The 14,850-nt window shown below is 39.2% G+C and overlaps 1 protein-coding gene across 6 annotated transcripts in view; it reads right to left on the reverse strand.

Annotated features, from left to right (window-relative positions):
* Positions 1-14,850, reverse strand: part of mpp7a (MAGUK p55 scaffold protein 7a) — a 159,670-nt gene that overhangs the window by 122,557 nt on the left and 22,263 nt on the right. The window lies entirely within an intron of this gene.

A 14,850-nucleotide genomic window follows, 5' to 3' on the forward strand; every position in this document is an offset into this window, starting at 1 on the left:
ACTGCAATAGTGTTACAAACCATTTCGGATCAAATGCCACCCATAACATTTACTTACAGTTACTCACTGATAGGCCTGCAATGATTCATGAACAATACAATGGTCTCTTGTTTTAGTCTCAGAATTAACTGCAAGCTCTTGGTGGTCCTGAGTGATACTAATCAAAAAGATTAAAAAATATGTTATTGTCATTATGGCTTACTGAGTGTAGATTACTCAAAGCAGAAAAAAGCAAATTTCATCTATTCAAAATCACAACTGCCAACAATAACTAATAGCAAAAGCAGAATGTCTTAATACTTTCTGAAGCCACTGTACTACACTATATGAAACTGAGAATGAACAGCATAATCAATGACGTCGATGCTTCAGTTCACTGTTAAAAATGTTTTATTTCCACATCACTATTGGATTGCAATCTGAATGAACCAAAAGGTGGTTTAAAATTCAGTTTCAATGGCATATTTGCAAAGGCAGCACAATACATCTGAAAGAGAAACACAGGTGCTGTTCTGTAAGATGCACAGCCAAAAAATGGAAAACCACTGTAAGTGTTGTCTATTCATTAGTGGGAAGAGCTTTTTTCAAATCTTGTACTTCTAAATGCTCAAACTTTGAAAAACAAAATGAACTTAACTGCAATAGGCATTTCAATATTTTAGCAGTAAAATGAATCATTTTGATTGATCAACCAATCAATATAATGCTTGACTGATTAACAGATAGAAAAATAGTCAGTAGTCACAGCCCTATTAGATGAAAACTTTACAAAAAATTTCCCTGATGTTCCTCTGGTTTAAAATGATGACAAAGTAATTCCAAAACTGTCCATATATTTTCAGATGGATATTAGCAATTTTAAAAAAATGTAATTGACAATACATTACTTCTTTTTGTTGATGTAGGAACATTACTCAAAAAAAACTTTGCTCACTGTTTGTACAGTGGAGAGGAAACTTTTGAAAGTGTATTGACAACAAATAGCCACTAGATGGAGCAATCAATTCATTAAACATCTCTCTTACCCTTGCACAGGAAAAAGAATACTAAGGGAAATAAACAGCCACTGGAAGTCTACATTGTCGCTTTTGTGTGCGTGTTTTTTGTGCACAACTGCATGTGTGTGTTTGTATCTGTCCTCATCATGAACTCTAATGTGCCTCATGGTGTCAATAAAGATGGGCATCATAAATCGCCTGCCAAGGACCCATTACAGCTAAAACCAAGTAGGGGCCAAAAAGAAAAGTTTTGTTTTGATGGTTATGTAGTACAGACAGCGCACGGGCAAAAAAGGACAGTATCTGTTATTAAATTATATATTGCAATGTATTTTGTGGAATAAAACTATTTTCCAGTAGCTTTGAGTCATGTGAAAACCTCAGATGTTCCTGACAGCGACTGCTTTCTCACTAATGTGAAATCTTTTACTCAACATAATTCTGCAACTACATTGTTCAACACTCTGAACTTCAGGCAGTTTCTGGGTGTTTATTGCCCCTGTCACATTTTGCCTCACTAAGGGCTCAATTCTCAATATCTGCCTCTCTATGGAAACAGCACAATCACTAAGAGGTAGAGAGACCTCAAACATGTCGCCGGGACAGAATGGCAGTTATAATGGCATAAATCATATTAAAAGAAACAAAAAGCTGAATTGATTGGATTTGATTATTTATTGTTTACAATATATGAAAAACAAAACCTGCAATTAACATGCAGCATTTTCTTCTGAGTGCCCACAGGCCTTACCAACACTGACAAAAAAAATCATGACATACAATGGATATTTTTCTACCTTATTTATATTTTTACAAGAAGTTCAAACTAAGCATATTTTGCATTTAATTGGTTTAAGAAGAATTTATCTTCTTCAACTTGACTACAACTTGCTCTATACTGTTTTTGAGCCTTTCTGCATTTATTTTAATGATAAAACATGTTTTATTTAGTTGTTTATTTAGTCTCTTATTTGTTTCCACACCTCTCTTTTTCTCTCTGCTCTGTGAAGACTCTGCCCAAAGGTCAGATTAGAAGTCCCTGAATTTTTGTCATATGACTGTTGGTCACAGCTGAGTCACTCATGGCTTTTGTTTTTTATGCAATCAGTTGTAACTGGTTAATTTGGAGCAGTTTTTAATGAATGAGACAAGTACAATAAAGTGATTTTGATGAAACATCACAATGTTTATTATTTTTACATTATATTAGATTAGTTAATAATTACTTCAAGGACAGTTGAAAAATGTTACATTTTTGAATTCTTTCTGTTGTCTAGATGTGATAAAGGGTGCAATTTAGGCATTTTGTAAAAGATATCTCATCTTTCAAATCTGCGGCCAGAGTTATGGGTTGATAGGTTTAAGAGATTATTTGACGATACCTTTAACCTTTCAACAAGATGCTGCAATGAGGTGAAAAAAGGGTATTTGCTAAATGACAAATCATTTGTCCTGGGCTCACATGGCCTAAAGTAAATTAAGCTTTTCTCTTTCATGTCTCGTCTTATTTTCTTCTTATTGTGCTGTCTGTAAAAGTGAGAAATTTACTTCGTTATTATGTAACTTTGTTGAGGACCTTATTCTGCCAATCTAACCTAATCTTCTAAATTAAAGAAGATGAGTGAAATTAGCAAGCATTATGCACAACCTCATCTGTAAGACAACATTTTGCAAAGGCAGAGCAAATATTAAACAACAATGCTGGAAAACATTCTGACATGTCAAAGTAGGAAAAGTACGGGTATAAATAATAAAACAAATTAAAGCTGCAAGCAGCGTTGGTCGGGTCCTCGCATCCGAGCGGCCCGGCTGTCCCACGCATATCCACCAGGTGGCACTGCAACTGAGAGTGTATATCGGCCTGTGGATGTGATTGTGGCGTGACTCTGATCACACATGTAAAGTTTGAGGCAGATTGGGGCATGTACAGGCTAGTTAGATAGCACTTCCTGTTTCATGGCGAGACATTCAAAATGGCCGCCAGGTAGCGCTATCACTTTCACTGTATATTGGTCTATGGAACTCATCAGGGCTGGACTCTGATCACACATGTAAAGTTTGAGGCAGATTGGAGCATGTACAGGCTAGTTAGATAGCACTTCCTGTTTCATGGCGAGACATTCAAAATGGCCGCCAGGTGGCGCTATCACTTTCACTGTATATTGGTCTATGGAACTCATCAGGGCTGGACTCTGATCACACATGTAAAGTTTGAGGCAGATTGGAGCATGTAAAGGCTAGTTAGACAGCACTTCCTGTTTCATGGCGAGACATCCAAAATGGCCGCATTCCGCTGGTCACCATGGCCACGCCCTCAGACTTTTGCGGAGCATTCTGATAACCTTTGATCAGCCATGACTGGTGTCCATCCTGACCAAATTTGAGCTCTCTTGTGGTTACGCTGTTTGAATTAATAGCTTTTGAAAATGTCCAAAAATTACAAAATTGTCCAAAATATGAATCATATTTCAAAATGGCGGCATTCCACTGGTCGCCATGGCCACGCCCTCAGACTTTTGCAGAGTGTTTTGATAACTTTTGATCACCCATTACTGGTGTACATCCTGATCAAATTTGAGCTCTCTCGGGGTTAGGCTGTTTGAGTTAATAATTTCTGAAAATGTCCAAAAATGACAAAATATGAATCATATTTCAAAATGGCCGCATTCCGTGGCTCGCCATTTCCACACCCTCAGACTTTTTCGAAGCGTTTTGATAACTTTTGATCAGCCATAACGGGAGTACATTCAGGCCAAATTTCAGCTGTCGGGGTTACGCTGTTTGTGTTTATAGATTTTGAAAAACGTCCAAAAATGACACAAAATTGTCCAAAATATGAGCCATAACTCAAAATGGCCGACTTCCTTTTGGATTATGGGTAATGATGCAAGAGGCTTTTTTGTGCGTCTTGACGAGTTACATATGTGTACCGAATTTTGTAGCTCTAGGTCAAACGCGGCCCGGGGGCTGAATTTTCTTAGTTTTCTAGGGGGTGCTATTGAGCCATTCTCCTAAAATATCAAAGTTTTCACCGGTCCTGGTGTGTGTGGCGATTTTCATGCGTTTTCGTGTATGTTTAGGGTGTCAAAAATGCTGATTTCCTGGCTGATAGAAAAAAAAAATTCCTAGGGTTTCAATAGGTTCCTCGTACCACTTCGTAGTGCTCGGACCCTAATGATAGCTGAATTCCATTTAGCTGCTTCAGTTTCAAGATCCTGATGCATGTATGAAACTAGTGGGATATCTGTATTATTGTTGTGACAGTAGCACTTTTTTCCAACTACTATTAACACATAATACAGGCTATATCTTGGTCAGATAGAAGCAGCAATTTGAAGGAAATAGTTGGGAATGGTGGTGTGTTGTGATGAATAAAAGACTACTCATAAAAACAATCCATCCATAATGAAAATGATCATTTGTTGCACATGCTCCATTGTACTCTCAACTACTTTCTTGTCTTAACACATCTTCCACCTCTTTGTCCTCCTCCTATCTCTCCCCTCTGGTTCCCATGCAGAAACAGCAGCTCTTTGTCTCTCTCTGACCTATTAACAAGGAGAGGAGGCCACACAGTCACTATCAGTCGCCACTTACACATTCCACTGTCTGTCTCTCTCACACACACACATCCATAGTGGTTGAAGTTGGACATAGATTTGATAATGACCAATTAAACTGCACCTAGACATGAAATGGCATAATGAATTACTCTATAAGCTGGATGGGAGGAGTAGTAGTGGATGTGGGTGCAGTAAAAGACACTCTGCCAGATCAAAAAATGTCACTGATGATGAGAGTGCTGCATTTAAGCCCCATGGGACTCAAAGTCCCTGAATGTAATGGTACTTCTTTATTGGGAGGAAGAGGCCAATGTATTGTTCTTCCACAAACACTATACAGTATGTACTCTGAAACTTCAGCCACCACAGACATTAATTAGATGATGCTGGATTTTCAAAGGGAACATTCTTGCTATAACAATAACAAACCACCTACAATGCACCTATAATAAGAGGCATAGAGGGACAGAGAGAGAACAGCAGGTAGCCATAAGCCTCACTAATCTGGAAGGCCCTCTAAATGCCAGTGTTGCTGGGTAACCTACATCCTCACCAGATATTACTGGAGTGAATTACTCTACCTGCAGTGCTCTGGTGGGGGCGCACGGATAGAGAGAGAGACAGCTGGTTTGACAGACAGACCGATGGACAGATGAGACAAATCAGATAAGTAAGCAGTGAGGTAACCGACGGAGAGGCTGACAGGGTGAATTCAGGTCCGCAAGCTTTCCCTGCATGTGTACACTCACACACGCACCTGCTCTGAGTGTTTGCAGAATGTGTTAACAGAACTACAGTAGGGAGTGGAAGTGAGCTATTAACAGATGCATAATTAATAGACCAGGAGAGGGGGAGAGCACAGGATGAATGAGGGGATAGAAAGGCAGATAAATAGGAAAGGATAAGAGAATGTCAGGTGTGTAGAGATAGATATTAAACAAAAAAATTATTGTGGAAATCACCAAGTCCAATCAGTCTCTGTATGCTGCACATAACCACACTCTAATATGGTTTGGATCATTTAGGCCCAAAATAACTCTAAGGCTTTCAGTCATCACTGCCACTATAATAATCTCTCATACTATCAAGCATTTGTGGTAAAATTCCAGGCTTGATGCAAGAAAATGGTCAGAGCCGATATAACAACACAAACAACAAAAGTTGGGTTTTGTATGAGTAAATACTACCTGACTGCAGGTATATTTTCTTTTTGGCTGTTTTATCAGTTCATGCTGTTATAGGTAACTATAATAAGAAACTGCAGGACAGAAATATGTGTTTGTGGTTACTATTACACAGTTCTATCTATGAGTTAGCACTGAGTTTATATTGTTATTTGCAAAATATCATAGTCAGATTTTGATAATCTTTTTACAAAGCACAAAAAATCCACAAAAAAGATCTTTCTTAAGAGTTTACAGTCGCATACCGCTGTGATGCAGGACATTGCACTTAATGCAGAGAGCTGATGCTGGTGGGTGTCATCAATTTTGCAGGCATTTTGACATTAACCAAATTATTAGAAATATTTAAATTCTCACAAACTGTCATGCAGTCCAGCTAATAATTGTTAAGACTTTTCAAACAAAATCACAATTGTCACCTCATGGTGCTGAGAAAGGAAAAGTCTGGGGATTGCTAGAGTTATTACGCTTCTTCCTCTGATAATCAGAAATGTCTTTGCAAAATTTCATTACAATCGACTGGTTGGTAAAATGTTTCAATCTACACAGACTAAAGTGGTGGAGCATCAACCCCACATTATCATTCTTACAGCAGGTCTACAGATGTAGCCTGAGCAGCATGTTAGCGGAGCAGCAGAAGCTTCTAGCCTGCATCCTCACATCATCTGTTCGGACATAGTACTGAACTGTAGGTCATCATGCTTTGACAAGAAAACAACTCAGAGCTACAGCTGGAACAGTAAGTAGATTACTTGATTAGTTATCAACTATTCTGACAATCAATTAATTGGCTTCAGTATTTTTTTAAGGAAAGAGTCTCAATTCCCTGATTCAATCTTATTAATTTAATAAAAACATTATATTTTCTTGCTTCTATCCTGCTCTGTGATACAGAACTTTTGTTTGGGTCAATGGCAAAACAAGACTTTTGGGGATGGTGTCTTGGGCTCTGGGAAACAATGACAGACATTATTTTTTAACATTTACTGACATTTCATCGTCATCATGTGTCATCTTCCTTCCAAAGGTTGGCCACCATAGATCTCAATTTGTGTCTATTCACTGCAGCTCTCTTCGCTTCAGTGTAGGACTGTGTTGCACTCCAACGCTTAATGTTATCACTCCATTTACATCTCTGCCTTGTGTTCCTTCAATGGTGCCTTCAAGAATTATATTAGGGAGCTTTTCACCACTGCCATCCAGAACATGGCCAGCATAAGTCATTTCCCTTTGCGTTAGATTACACACTAGGCTCATTTTTGTATCAGCTCTCTATAACTCTTCCATATCTGTCATTCTTTCTCTCCAACTGATTTTGAACATTCGCCTAATGCACCACATCTTGAAGGACTGTATTCTCTTCTGGTGTTTTTTTTTTTTTTTTTTTTTTTTATGAATTGCTATGCCTCACATCCATAAACTAGTACAGAACACACACAACATCTCAACAGTCTTAGTTTCAGTGAAATGCCTTCTACAAAAGAATTCTTTGCATTCCCAAAACTTGGTCTTTGCCTTTCCAATTCTTCTCTTAATTTCTTCATCAACATTACCATCTTCTGTTATCGTGGTTCCAAGGTACTGGTATTCATGGACTTGCTCAATATTGTTACATTCTGCACTGATTACAAAGTTTACTGGTGTTCACATGGTCTTTGTCTTTTTGCCATTTAACTCCATCCCATATGCTTTACATGTGGCACAGAGAGTCTATCATTGCCTGCAGTGACTGGATACTGTTGACAAGCAACACTGTGTCATCTGCATATCTGATGTGGGTTATATTGTTTACATTCAGCATCGCGCCTTTACTTTCTTCCAAAGCTTCAAAGAGCAGAAACTCACTGTAAAGGTTGAATAGTGCCGGCGATAGGATACAACCTTGCCTCACACCTCTACAAATGGTAGCCTGTTCAAGCATCCAGCTGCAGTTCTGTCGCTGTTTGGTGGCAATGCAGATTTGCAACTAGTCTCCTCTCGTGCTGGGACCCCAGCCGTTTCCATGATATACGATAGCTTGTGATGTTGGACACGATCAAATGCTTTTGTGTAGTCTATGAAACACAGGAAAAGGTATTGTTGCTTTTTAATCCTTCTTTCACAGATTGCACTTGAGCAGAAATATTCCATCTCTTGTTCCATTTCCCTTTCTGAAGTCAAGCTGAGTCTCACTTAAATGTCTCAATCTATGGATTGATGCAAGTAAGGATGATTTTCATCAGGACCTTTGAAGCATGCAAAATGAGGTTGACATTGCACAGACCAAACAAATCAGTTAATTAAGAAAGTAGCCAACAGATTTATGGAGGACTAAAAGTGCCAAAATTAAATAAATAAATACATCATTAAATAATTAATTAAATATGTCATTAATTAATTAAAATTGGAATTAAATATTTCATTAATTAATTAAAATTGGAATTAAATATGTCATTAATTAATTAAAATTGGAATTAAATACTTAAATGTGTTATTAAATAAATATATCATTAAATAATTAAATATGTCATTAATTAGTTAAAATTGGAATTAAATATGTCATTAATTAATTAAAATTGGAATTAAATACATAAATGTGTTATTAAATATGTCATTAATTTATTAAAATAACAATTATTTTAAGTAAAAAACATATTTCATTATTTCACGATTTAATTAATTATTTCATGGTCCTTGTGTTGCAGTGGATCATGAATTAATTTTATCTGTCAACCTCGCCCGTCAAAGTCGGTGGGCGGATCCTAACACCTGATTGGTTACCCTGCACATCAAGTCAAGGCAAATCGATTCCAGATAATGGATTGACGCAGAGCTTGTGAACACATTCCGATACACTGGGTGGCGCTATTCACCTCTACGTTGGTTTGGATACTCAATAAAACAAAACTTTATTAGCAACCGCTAAAGACTCGGTCCTCTTTCCCAAATGTTGATACATGCGGTGCAAGACAAATTTTCCTTTAGCATTTCCTTTAGCATCTACTCGGCGCGCCACGGCTCGTCTCGGTTTAGTTGTTTTTCCATTACATTGAGAACCACCTCATCGTGGGTGGAGTCGTCATAGCACGGCGGTCCGAAAGTCCCTTACCGTCATTTCTGTGCGACACAAACGCAATGCAACAATGTACATGGAGGCGATAGTACACCTGCTGCTCGGTCTGTGGCTTTCTGTCAGATTCAGAGTAATAGAAGAGTCGGAGAAAGCTGAGAGCGACGAGTCGAAACACTGAGGAGACACACAGGAGAGTTTGGGAGGCGATAAAGCAGTATCAAGCCGAAGACAAGAGGATATGAACGAGACGACATATGAGGGTAAGCTAATGCTAGTTCGCTAGCTATCGTGTATCAGTCCTGTGAACGACCCTGTAATGGCTGCAGTTTGTCGCTATTAGGTATTAAAATATGTATGCTGTGTATGTGTTTCAGATGCTCTCTGATGAGACTTCATGGGATTTACCTGAAGCAGCAGCACATGAGCCTGCAGTGGCACAAGGTGTAGAGGAGGAGGACAGAGATGTACAGGATGCACTGATGCACTACGTGTCATGCAAAGTTATTCTTCTTGTTATACTTCTGTTTTTCGGTCCCCAGGACCGCTATTGTTTTCTTTAATGCAATTCTGACAATAAACTTTTGTAGATGTGTCTATGCTATTGTTTGTTTGTGAAGGTTAGCAAGATTAAATAAAAAATTAAACGCCAAAACATTAAAACAGCTGTTTTAAGAAAATTCCAGTTTGATAAATCAGTATTGCTTTGGTGTAATTCAGTCACCAGAATTATGAACCATAAAGGAGTTTGTGTTAAAACATGTTAAATCCCATTAAACACAAATACATTATTAGGGAATATAGAATTGTTTGGTTCAGACTGTTGACTCTTTTTCTACCAGTGTCTTAACAGACAAAATGAGAAGTTATGATGCAATCACATAAGTCACAAAATAGTTTATTAGTCAGCAGCAAAATCAAAACTATTTACAATGTGCAAAGTACAAACTGTGGTGGGCCTCTCCTACAGTGGAGGACTAAAAGTAAAACTATATACAACTACAGGTGCTGGTCATATAATTAGAATATCATGAAAAAAGTTGTTCATTATTTCAGTAATTCCATTCAAAAAGTGAAACTTGTATATTATACTCATTCATTACACAGACTGATATATTTCAAATGTTTATTTCTCTTAACTTTGATGATTATACCTGAATACTAACAAAAATCTCAAATTTGGTATCTCTGAAAATTAGAATATTGTAGAAAGGTTCAATATTGAAGACACCTCTAATCAGCTAATTAACTCAAAACACCTGCAAAGGCCTTTATATGGTCTCTCAGCCTAGTTCTGTAGGCTACACAATCATGGGGAAGACTGCTGACCTGACAGTTGTCCAAAAGACAAGCTTTTTCATGATATTCTAATTATATGACCAGCACTTGTAAATCTCAAGTCTATGGGAGGTGGACTCGCTCACACTCGCCGGCTGCCCACTGCCTACCCAGCTACCCCAGCACACCCAGGAATGACTGGTTGAAGGCAGTATTCTGGGCCATCTCCTCCCGCTGCAAGGCCGCTTCATTCTCTCTTGCCTCGCTGAGGAGCAACCAGATGTTCTCATCATGCTGGGCATGACTCCACTCCTCCTCAGCCTGCATCTCCACAAGTACGCTAGGAAGGTCCAGTTTTCTGTGGCCCCCTTTCCTCTTGCCTAGACCAAAGACAGAAAAGTGATCAGAGTCAGCTTTAATGGCCAAGTAAGTACACAATATACACGGAATTTGGTTTCGGCTGTTGGTGTCATCCTAGGAATATGGAAGAGAATAATAAAAAATAAACTATAGAAAGAGGAACAGGGAGGAAAAAGAAATAGTAGTAAAATAGAACACAATATAAACAGAAATGTACAGCTAGATTGGAATGTATGAACACATTAGCAAAATGGTAATTGCTATAAACACAGTAGTGGTGATTTTTGTGTACAGGGCACTGTAGTCCAAATGTCCAGGGTGAGTGGGGTCTCTGATGATGTTTTCTGCAGTCCGTACTATGGGCTGTAGTCTGTTTCTGTCCTGCTGTGTGGTTGATCCAGAGGTGCACAGGACAGATCGGATGACTGCAGTGTAGAACTGGATCAACAGCTCATGTGGCAGGCCATGTCTCCTCAGCTGTTGTAGGAAATACATCCTCTGCTGAGCCTTTTTCAGGAGGTCCTGAGAGATTGTAGTCCCCAGGAGCTGGAAGGACTCCACAGCTATGATGTGATGTGTTTAGCCACCCGTCCATCCATTTTCAATCATGATCATGTCTTTGATACTTTAATAAACTTCTGGCACTCTTCGCTTTAACCAAAGCACAAGCAGTAACTCCTCCACCACAAACAAAAACGACGTGGTGTGAACTTCATTTCATCCTGTGCACATTTTGGAGTTGCTAAGAAGAGCTGTGTTTTCTCATTTTTATGTATATTTTCATTCAGTTTCACAGCTACCTAGTGACTATAAGAAGAATGGTTGCAATACTACACTGCACCAGAACGTAAATTAATTAGAGTGACTTACTTGTTAAGTCAATGGAAAATAAATGCAGCTGCATGTGTTCTGTTTATGTGTCACTGCAGCTACATGTAGCTTTCATCAGGCGTTCCTGAGCTGGCTGCTGCACAGTTTGCATTTACACCTGCCTGAATTCTTGGTCGTTGGTCTCACTGTTCTGATCATGCTTGCAGGCATTTACACCTGTAGTAATAATAATAATGCGAAAATCAACCATGCTCTCTGTTTACCGTGTCTTACCGGTGATAAGACGGTGCTGTTGACAGGGTCGGTGTCGAAGCTGGTGCTGGAGAGGAGCTGCTGCTGGTGGTGGAGAGGAGACAGGGCAGCCGGGGGCTCCGCGACGGAGGTGGAGTAGGCTTCGCATGTGGAAAGGGATTCTTGAACAGAAATAAACACTCACTCTAAGTACAAGAAAAACACGGCATGCTGACTGAAGTATTAGCTTCTGAGAGCTAAACGTTAGAAACAGCAGCACGAAATACAAGCAGAGCACGGAGTTAGCGCCGATGGCTAACTAGCTATCTTATTGTCTGCTCCAGGAGACAACGACGTTACTTTCTAAAAATACTTGTTTGCTTAAAAGAAGCTTGCCACCAATGGAATAAATGATGTATAAGTTTCTTGAAGTCACAAAACACTCACCGTTCTCGAACGTCTCCAACAATGCAGCGGCTGAGTCTCCCTCCTGTTGCTCGCCGGTGCGGTGCCAGTAAATAGCTTCCATGAAACCTCTTCCAACACCTCCTGGTTGACCCACGCCGGCCGTTGTGGTCCTGGGTGGACCGATAGTCACTTTTGAGCTTTTTCAGCTTCTCCCTACACTGCTTCTGTCCTCTTTATATACAGTCTACTGTATATGTGAGCGGCCATCCGCTCAGAGACCTCCTGATAAACTTTCTCCGTCCAGCTCTCTCTGTATTCTTTGGTCCACCACCAAAGACAAAGTCTCGACCTCTTCATTCACCCACGGTACAGGTCTGGCTGTCACATTAAAATTATGAAGAACAGAGAGTTTCGTGAAGAGCAATGCACACCGTCGCTGTTTACAGTCATTTTTTTAATGCAGGATTTTGTTTTCGTGCTGAAGTTGCTCTGTGTCGTCACTCCCTGTCCAATCAGTGGGCCTGCACTATGTAAACGCCACATTATCGGCTCATCTCAGCTCGCTGGGAACCTCAGCCGAGAAGGTGCTGAAAATTAGTCCGTATGGAAACGCTCGCTAACAAAGATGAGACGAGCCGTACCGTGCCGAGTAGATGCTTGTGGAATCGCGGCTAAACAAAGACGAGCGGAGCCGTGCCGCGCCGAGTAGGTCCTAAAGGAAAAGCGCTCGACACTCCGAGCATCGCTGCAATTTGACAGGCTGGTAATCCACAAAGAACGTGATGTTCCAGAACTTCCCTCGGTATGCCAAACGCCCTGGTCCCTGTGTGTGCTCCTGTTGCACCCTGGTACCAGAAAACCGGCGGAGTACTTCCTCTAAATTTGCAGTCACTCTACGGTCAACATCTTGGTCGGAAAGTGCGGAAATAACTTCAACAACTTCAATAAATTCCTCTGCTTTACACGCTACATGCTCGCGGTCAGCAGGTCCTGCTTCCACATACTCTGCAAGGTCTAAAATATCTCTCACCAACTCTCTAGAAAGTTCACAGCGACTCTCCCTCTACACAGCCTCCATGTTTAGAAAGACTTCTACTTCCGGTTTCAAGGCAGACAAAAGCAGTGGATTAGACTAGATTCACGTTAGTCCCGCCCACGGACTTTGACGGGCGAGGTTGACAGATAAAATTAATTCATGATCCACTGCAACACAAGGACCATGAAATAATTAATTAAATCGTGAAATAATGAAATATGTTTTTTACTTAAAATAATTGTTATTTTAATAAATTAATGACATATTTAATAACACATTTATGTATTTAATTCCAATTTTAATTAATTAATGACATATTTAATTCCAATTTTAACTAATTAATGACATATTTAATTATTTAATGATATATTTATTTAATAACACATTTAAGTATTTAATTCCAATTTTAATTAATTAATGACATATTTAATTCCAATTTTAATTAATTAATGAAATATTTAATTCCAATTTTAATTAATTAATGACATATTTAATTAATTATTTAATGATGTATTTATTTATTTAATTTTGGCACTTTTAGTCCTCCATACAGATTAACCAAAAATAAAATTAATCTGACTCCAAAAAACTGTACTGTAGGTACAGCAGGACAATAGAAGGAATTAGTCTAAAATACAACTCATTTCACATTTGCAGGTGTAGAGTTGAAGGCAGTCAGAGGAAACTTTGTTAGGCTGCAACAGTAACCCAAATACTGGTGACATCACACATTTAAGTTTGAGACACGAGTTACAAACACAGTCATTTCAGGGCAGTCAACACAGTGCTAATGTGTGTCAATCACCATCCCTGATTACAGGCAGACATTGATATGCATGTGCTACTAGATTACAAAACTACCATGTAACTGTGAAAGCCCATTCTAAAAGTAGGGCTTTTATTTCATAAATCCCCAGAGAGGTGGCTTTAAAGAAATGCTGCGTTTTAACTTGACAGCTCTGCTGTCCTGTTATGCAATATCCTGAGGTATTCAGGCTCAAACTGAGGTGTAATGAGATCATTTTCCATTATAGCAGTTGCAGTAACTCCAGATTATTGAATCAGATTTCACTTTCTTGATGATTCAGTAACTGGAATATTATGTGACAGTGAGCCTCCACCATTTGTGTGTCAGTGTTTCAACAGCATTGGGACTTGGTCTTGTCCTTTTGTGTTTTCACTATTTTTTAACTTAGCAATACAGCCAAAGGAGCTGGGAGGTGCTGAGAGATAGGAGTATACCTGGGAATAATGACCTAACCTTCATGCTTTGGCTCTGCAAATAAGGCAAAGGTCATCCCTCCTGCTGTGACACAAAAACGTTACTTGTAGCTACTGATAATCCTTGTGCTAAGCTGCTTATGATAGAAAACAAACAATTACTAGATGCCATCCGGCTGGTGATGTGGCATCATTTTGGCTCTCCAGAGCGACAATCAGATGCTACTACAGTGACCACAAGTCCACTCACAACAGGACAGATATTTAATTCAGATTGCTGATTAAGAAAGAGAAATTTTGGAAACATGCACTGTAATCAGAACATTGCTTTGTGTTGTAAGCAAAGACATTTATGAAAAATCGGAGAGAAACGGAAGGGTATAATCATGGAGCCACATTTGTGGTTTACAGCGAAAAGCAACTTTTCTCACAGACAAAAACAATTCAAAGCCTCCTAAAAACAGGATGAAATGTGCTTTACCCACACAATAACAACCATTTTTATACCACATTCATCATTCAACAATCAAAACCCGGCCATCAACTCAAACTTTCGTCTATCTAGGGGCCACCATGCCACCCACTGGAGCCATTTCTTCCAATAAAGCACCACATGTGGGGCACTATGCTGCCCCCTCTTCCTCCTTTCTTCATGCCCAGGACACAAACACAGGTGTAAATCAGCCAGGGT

The sequence above is a fragment of the Amphiprion ocellaris genome, chromosome 22 (assembly GCF_022539595.1).
Source record: "Amphiprion ocellaris isolate individual 3 ecotype Okinawa chromosome 22, ASM2253959v1, whole genome shotgun sequence".
NCBI classification, from domain to species: Eukaryota; Metazoa; Chordata; class Actinopteri; family Pomacentridae; genus Amphiprion; species Amphiprion ocellaris.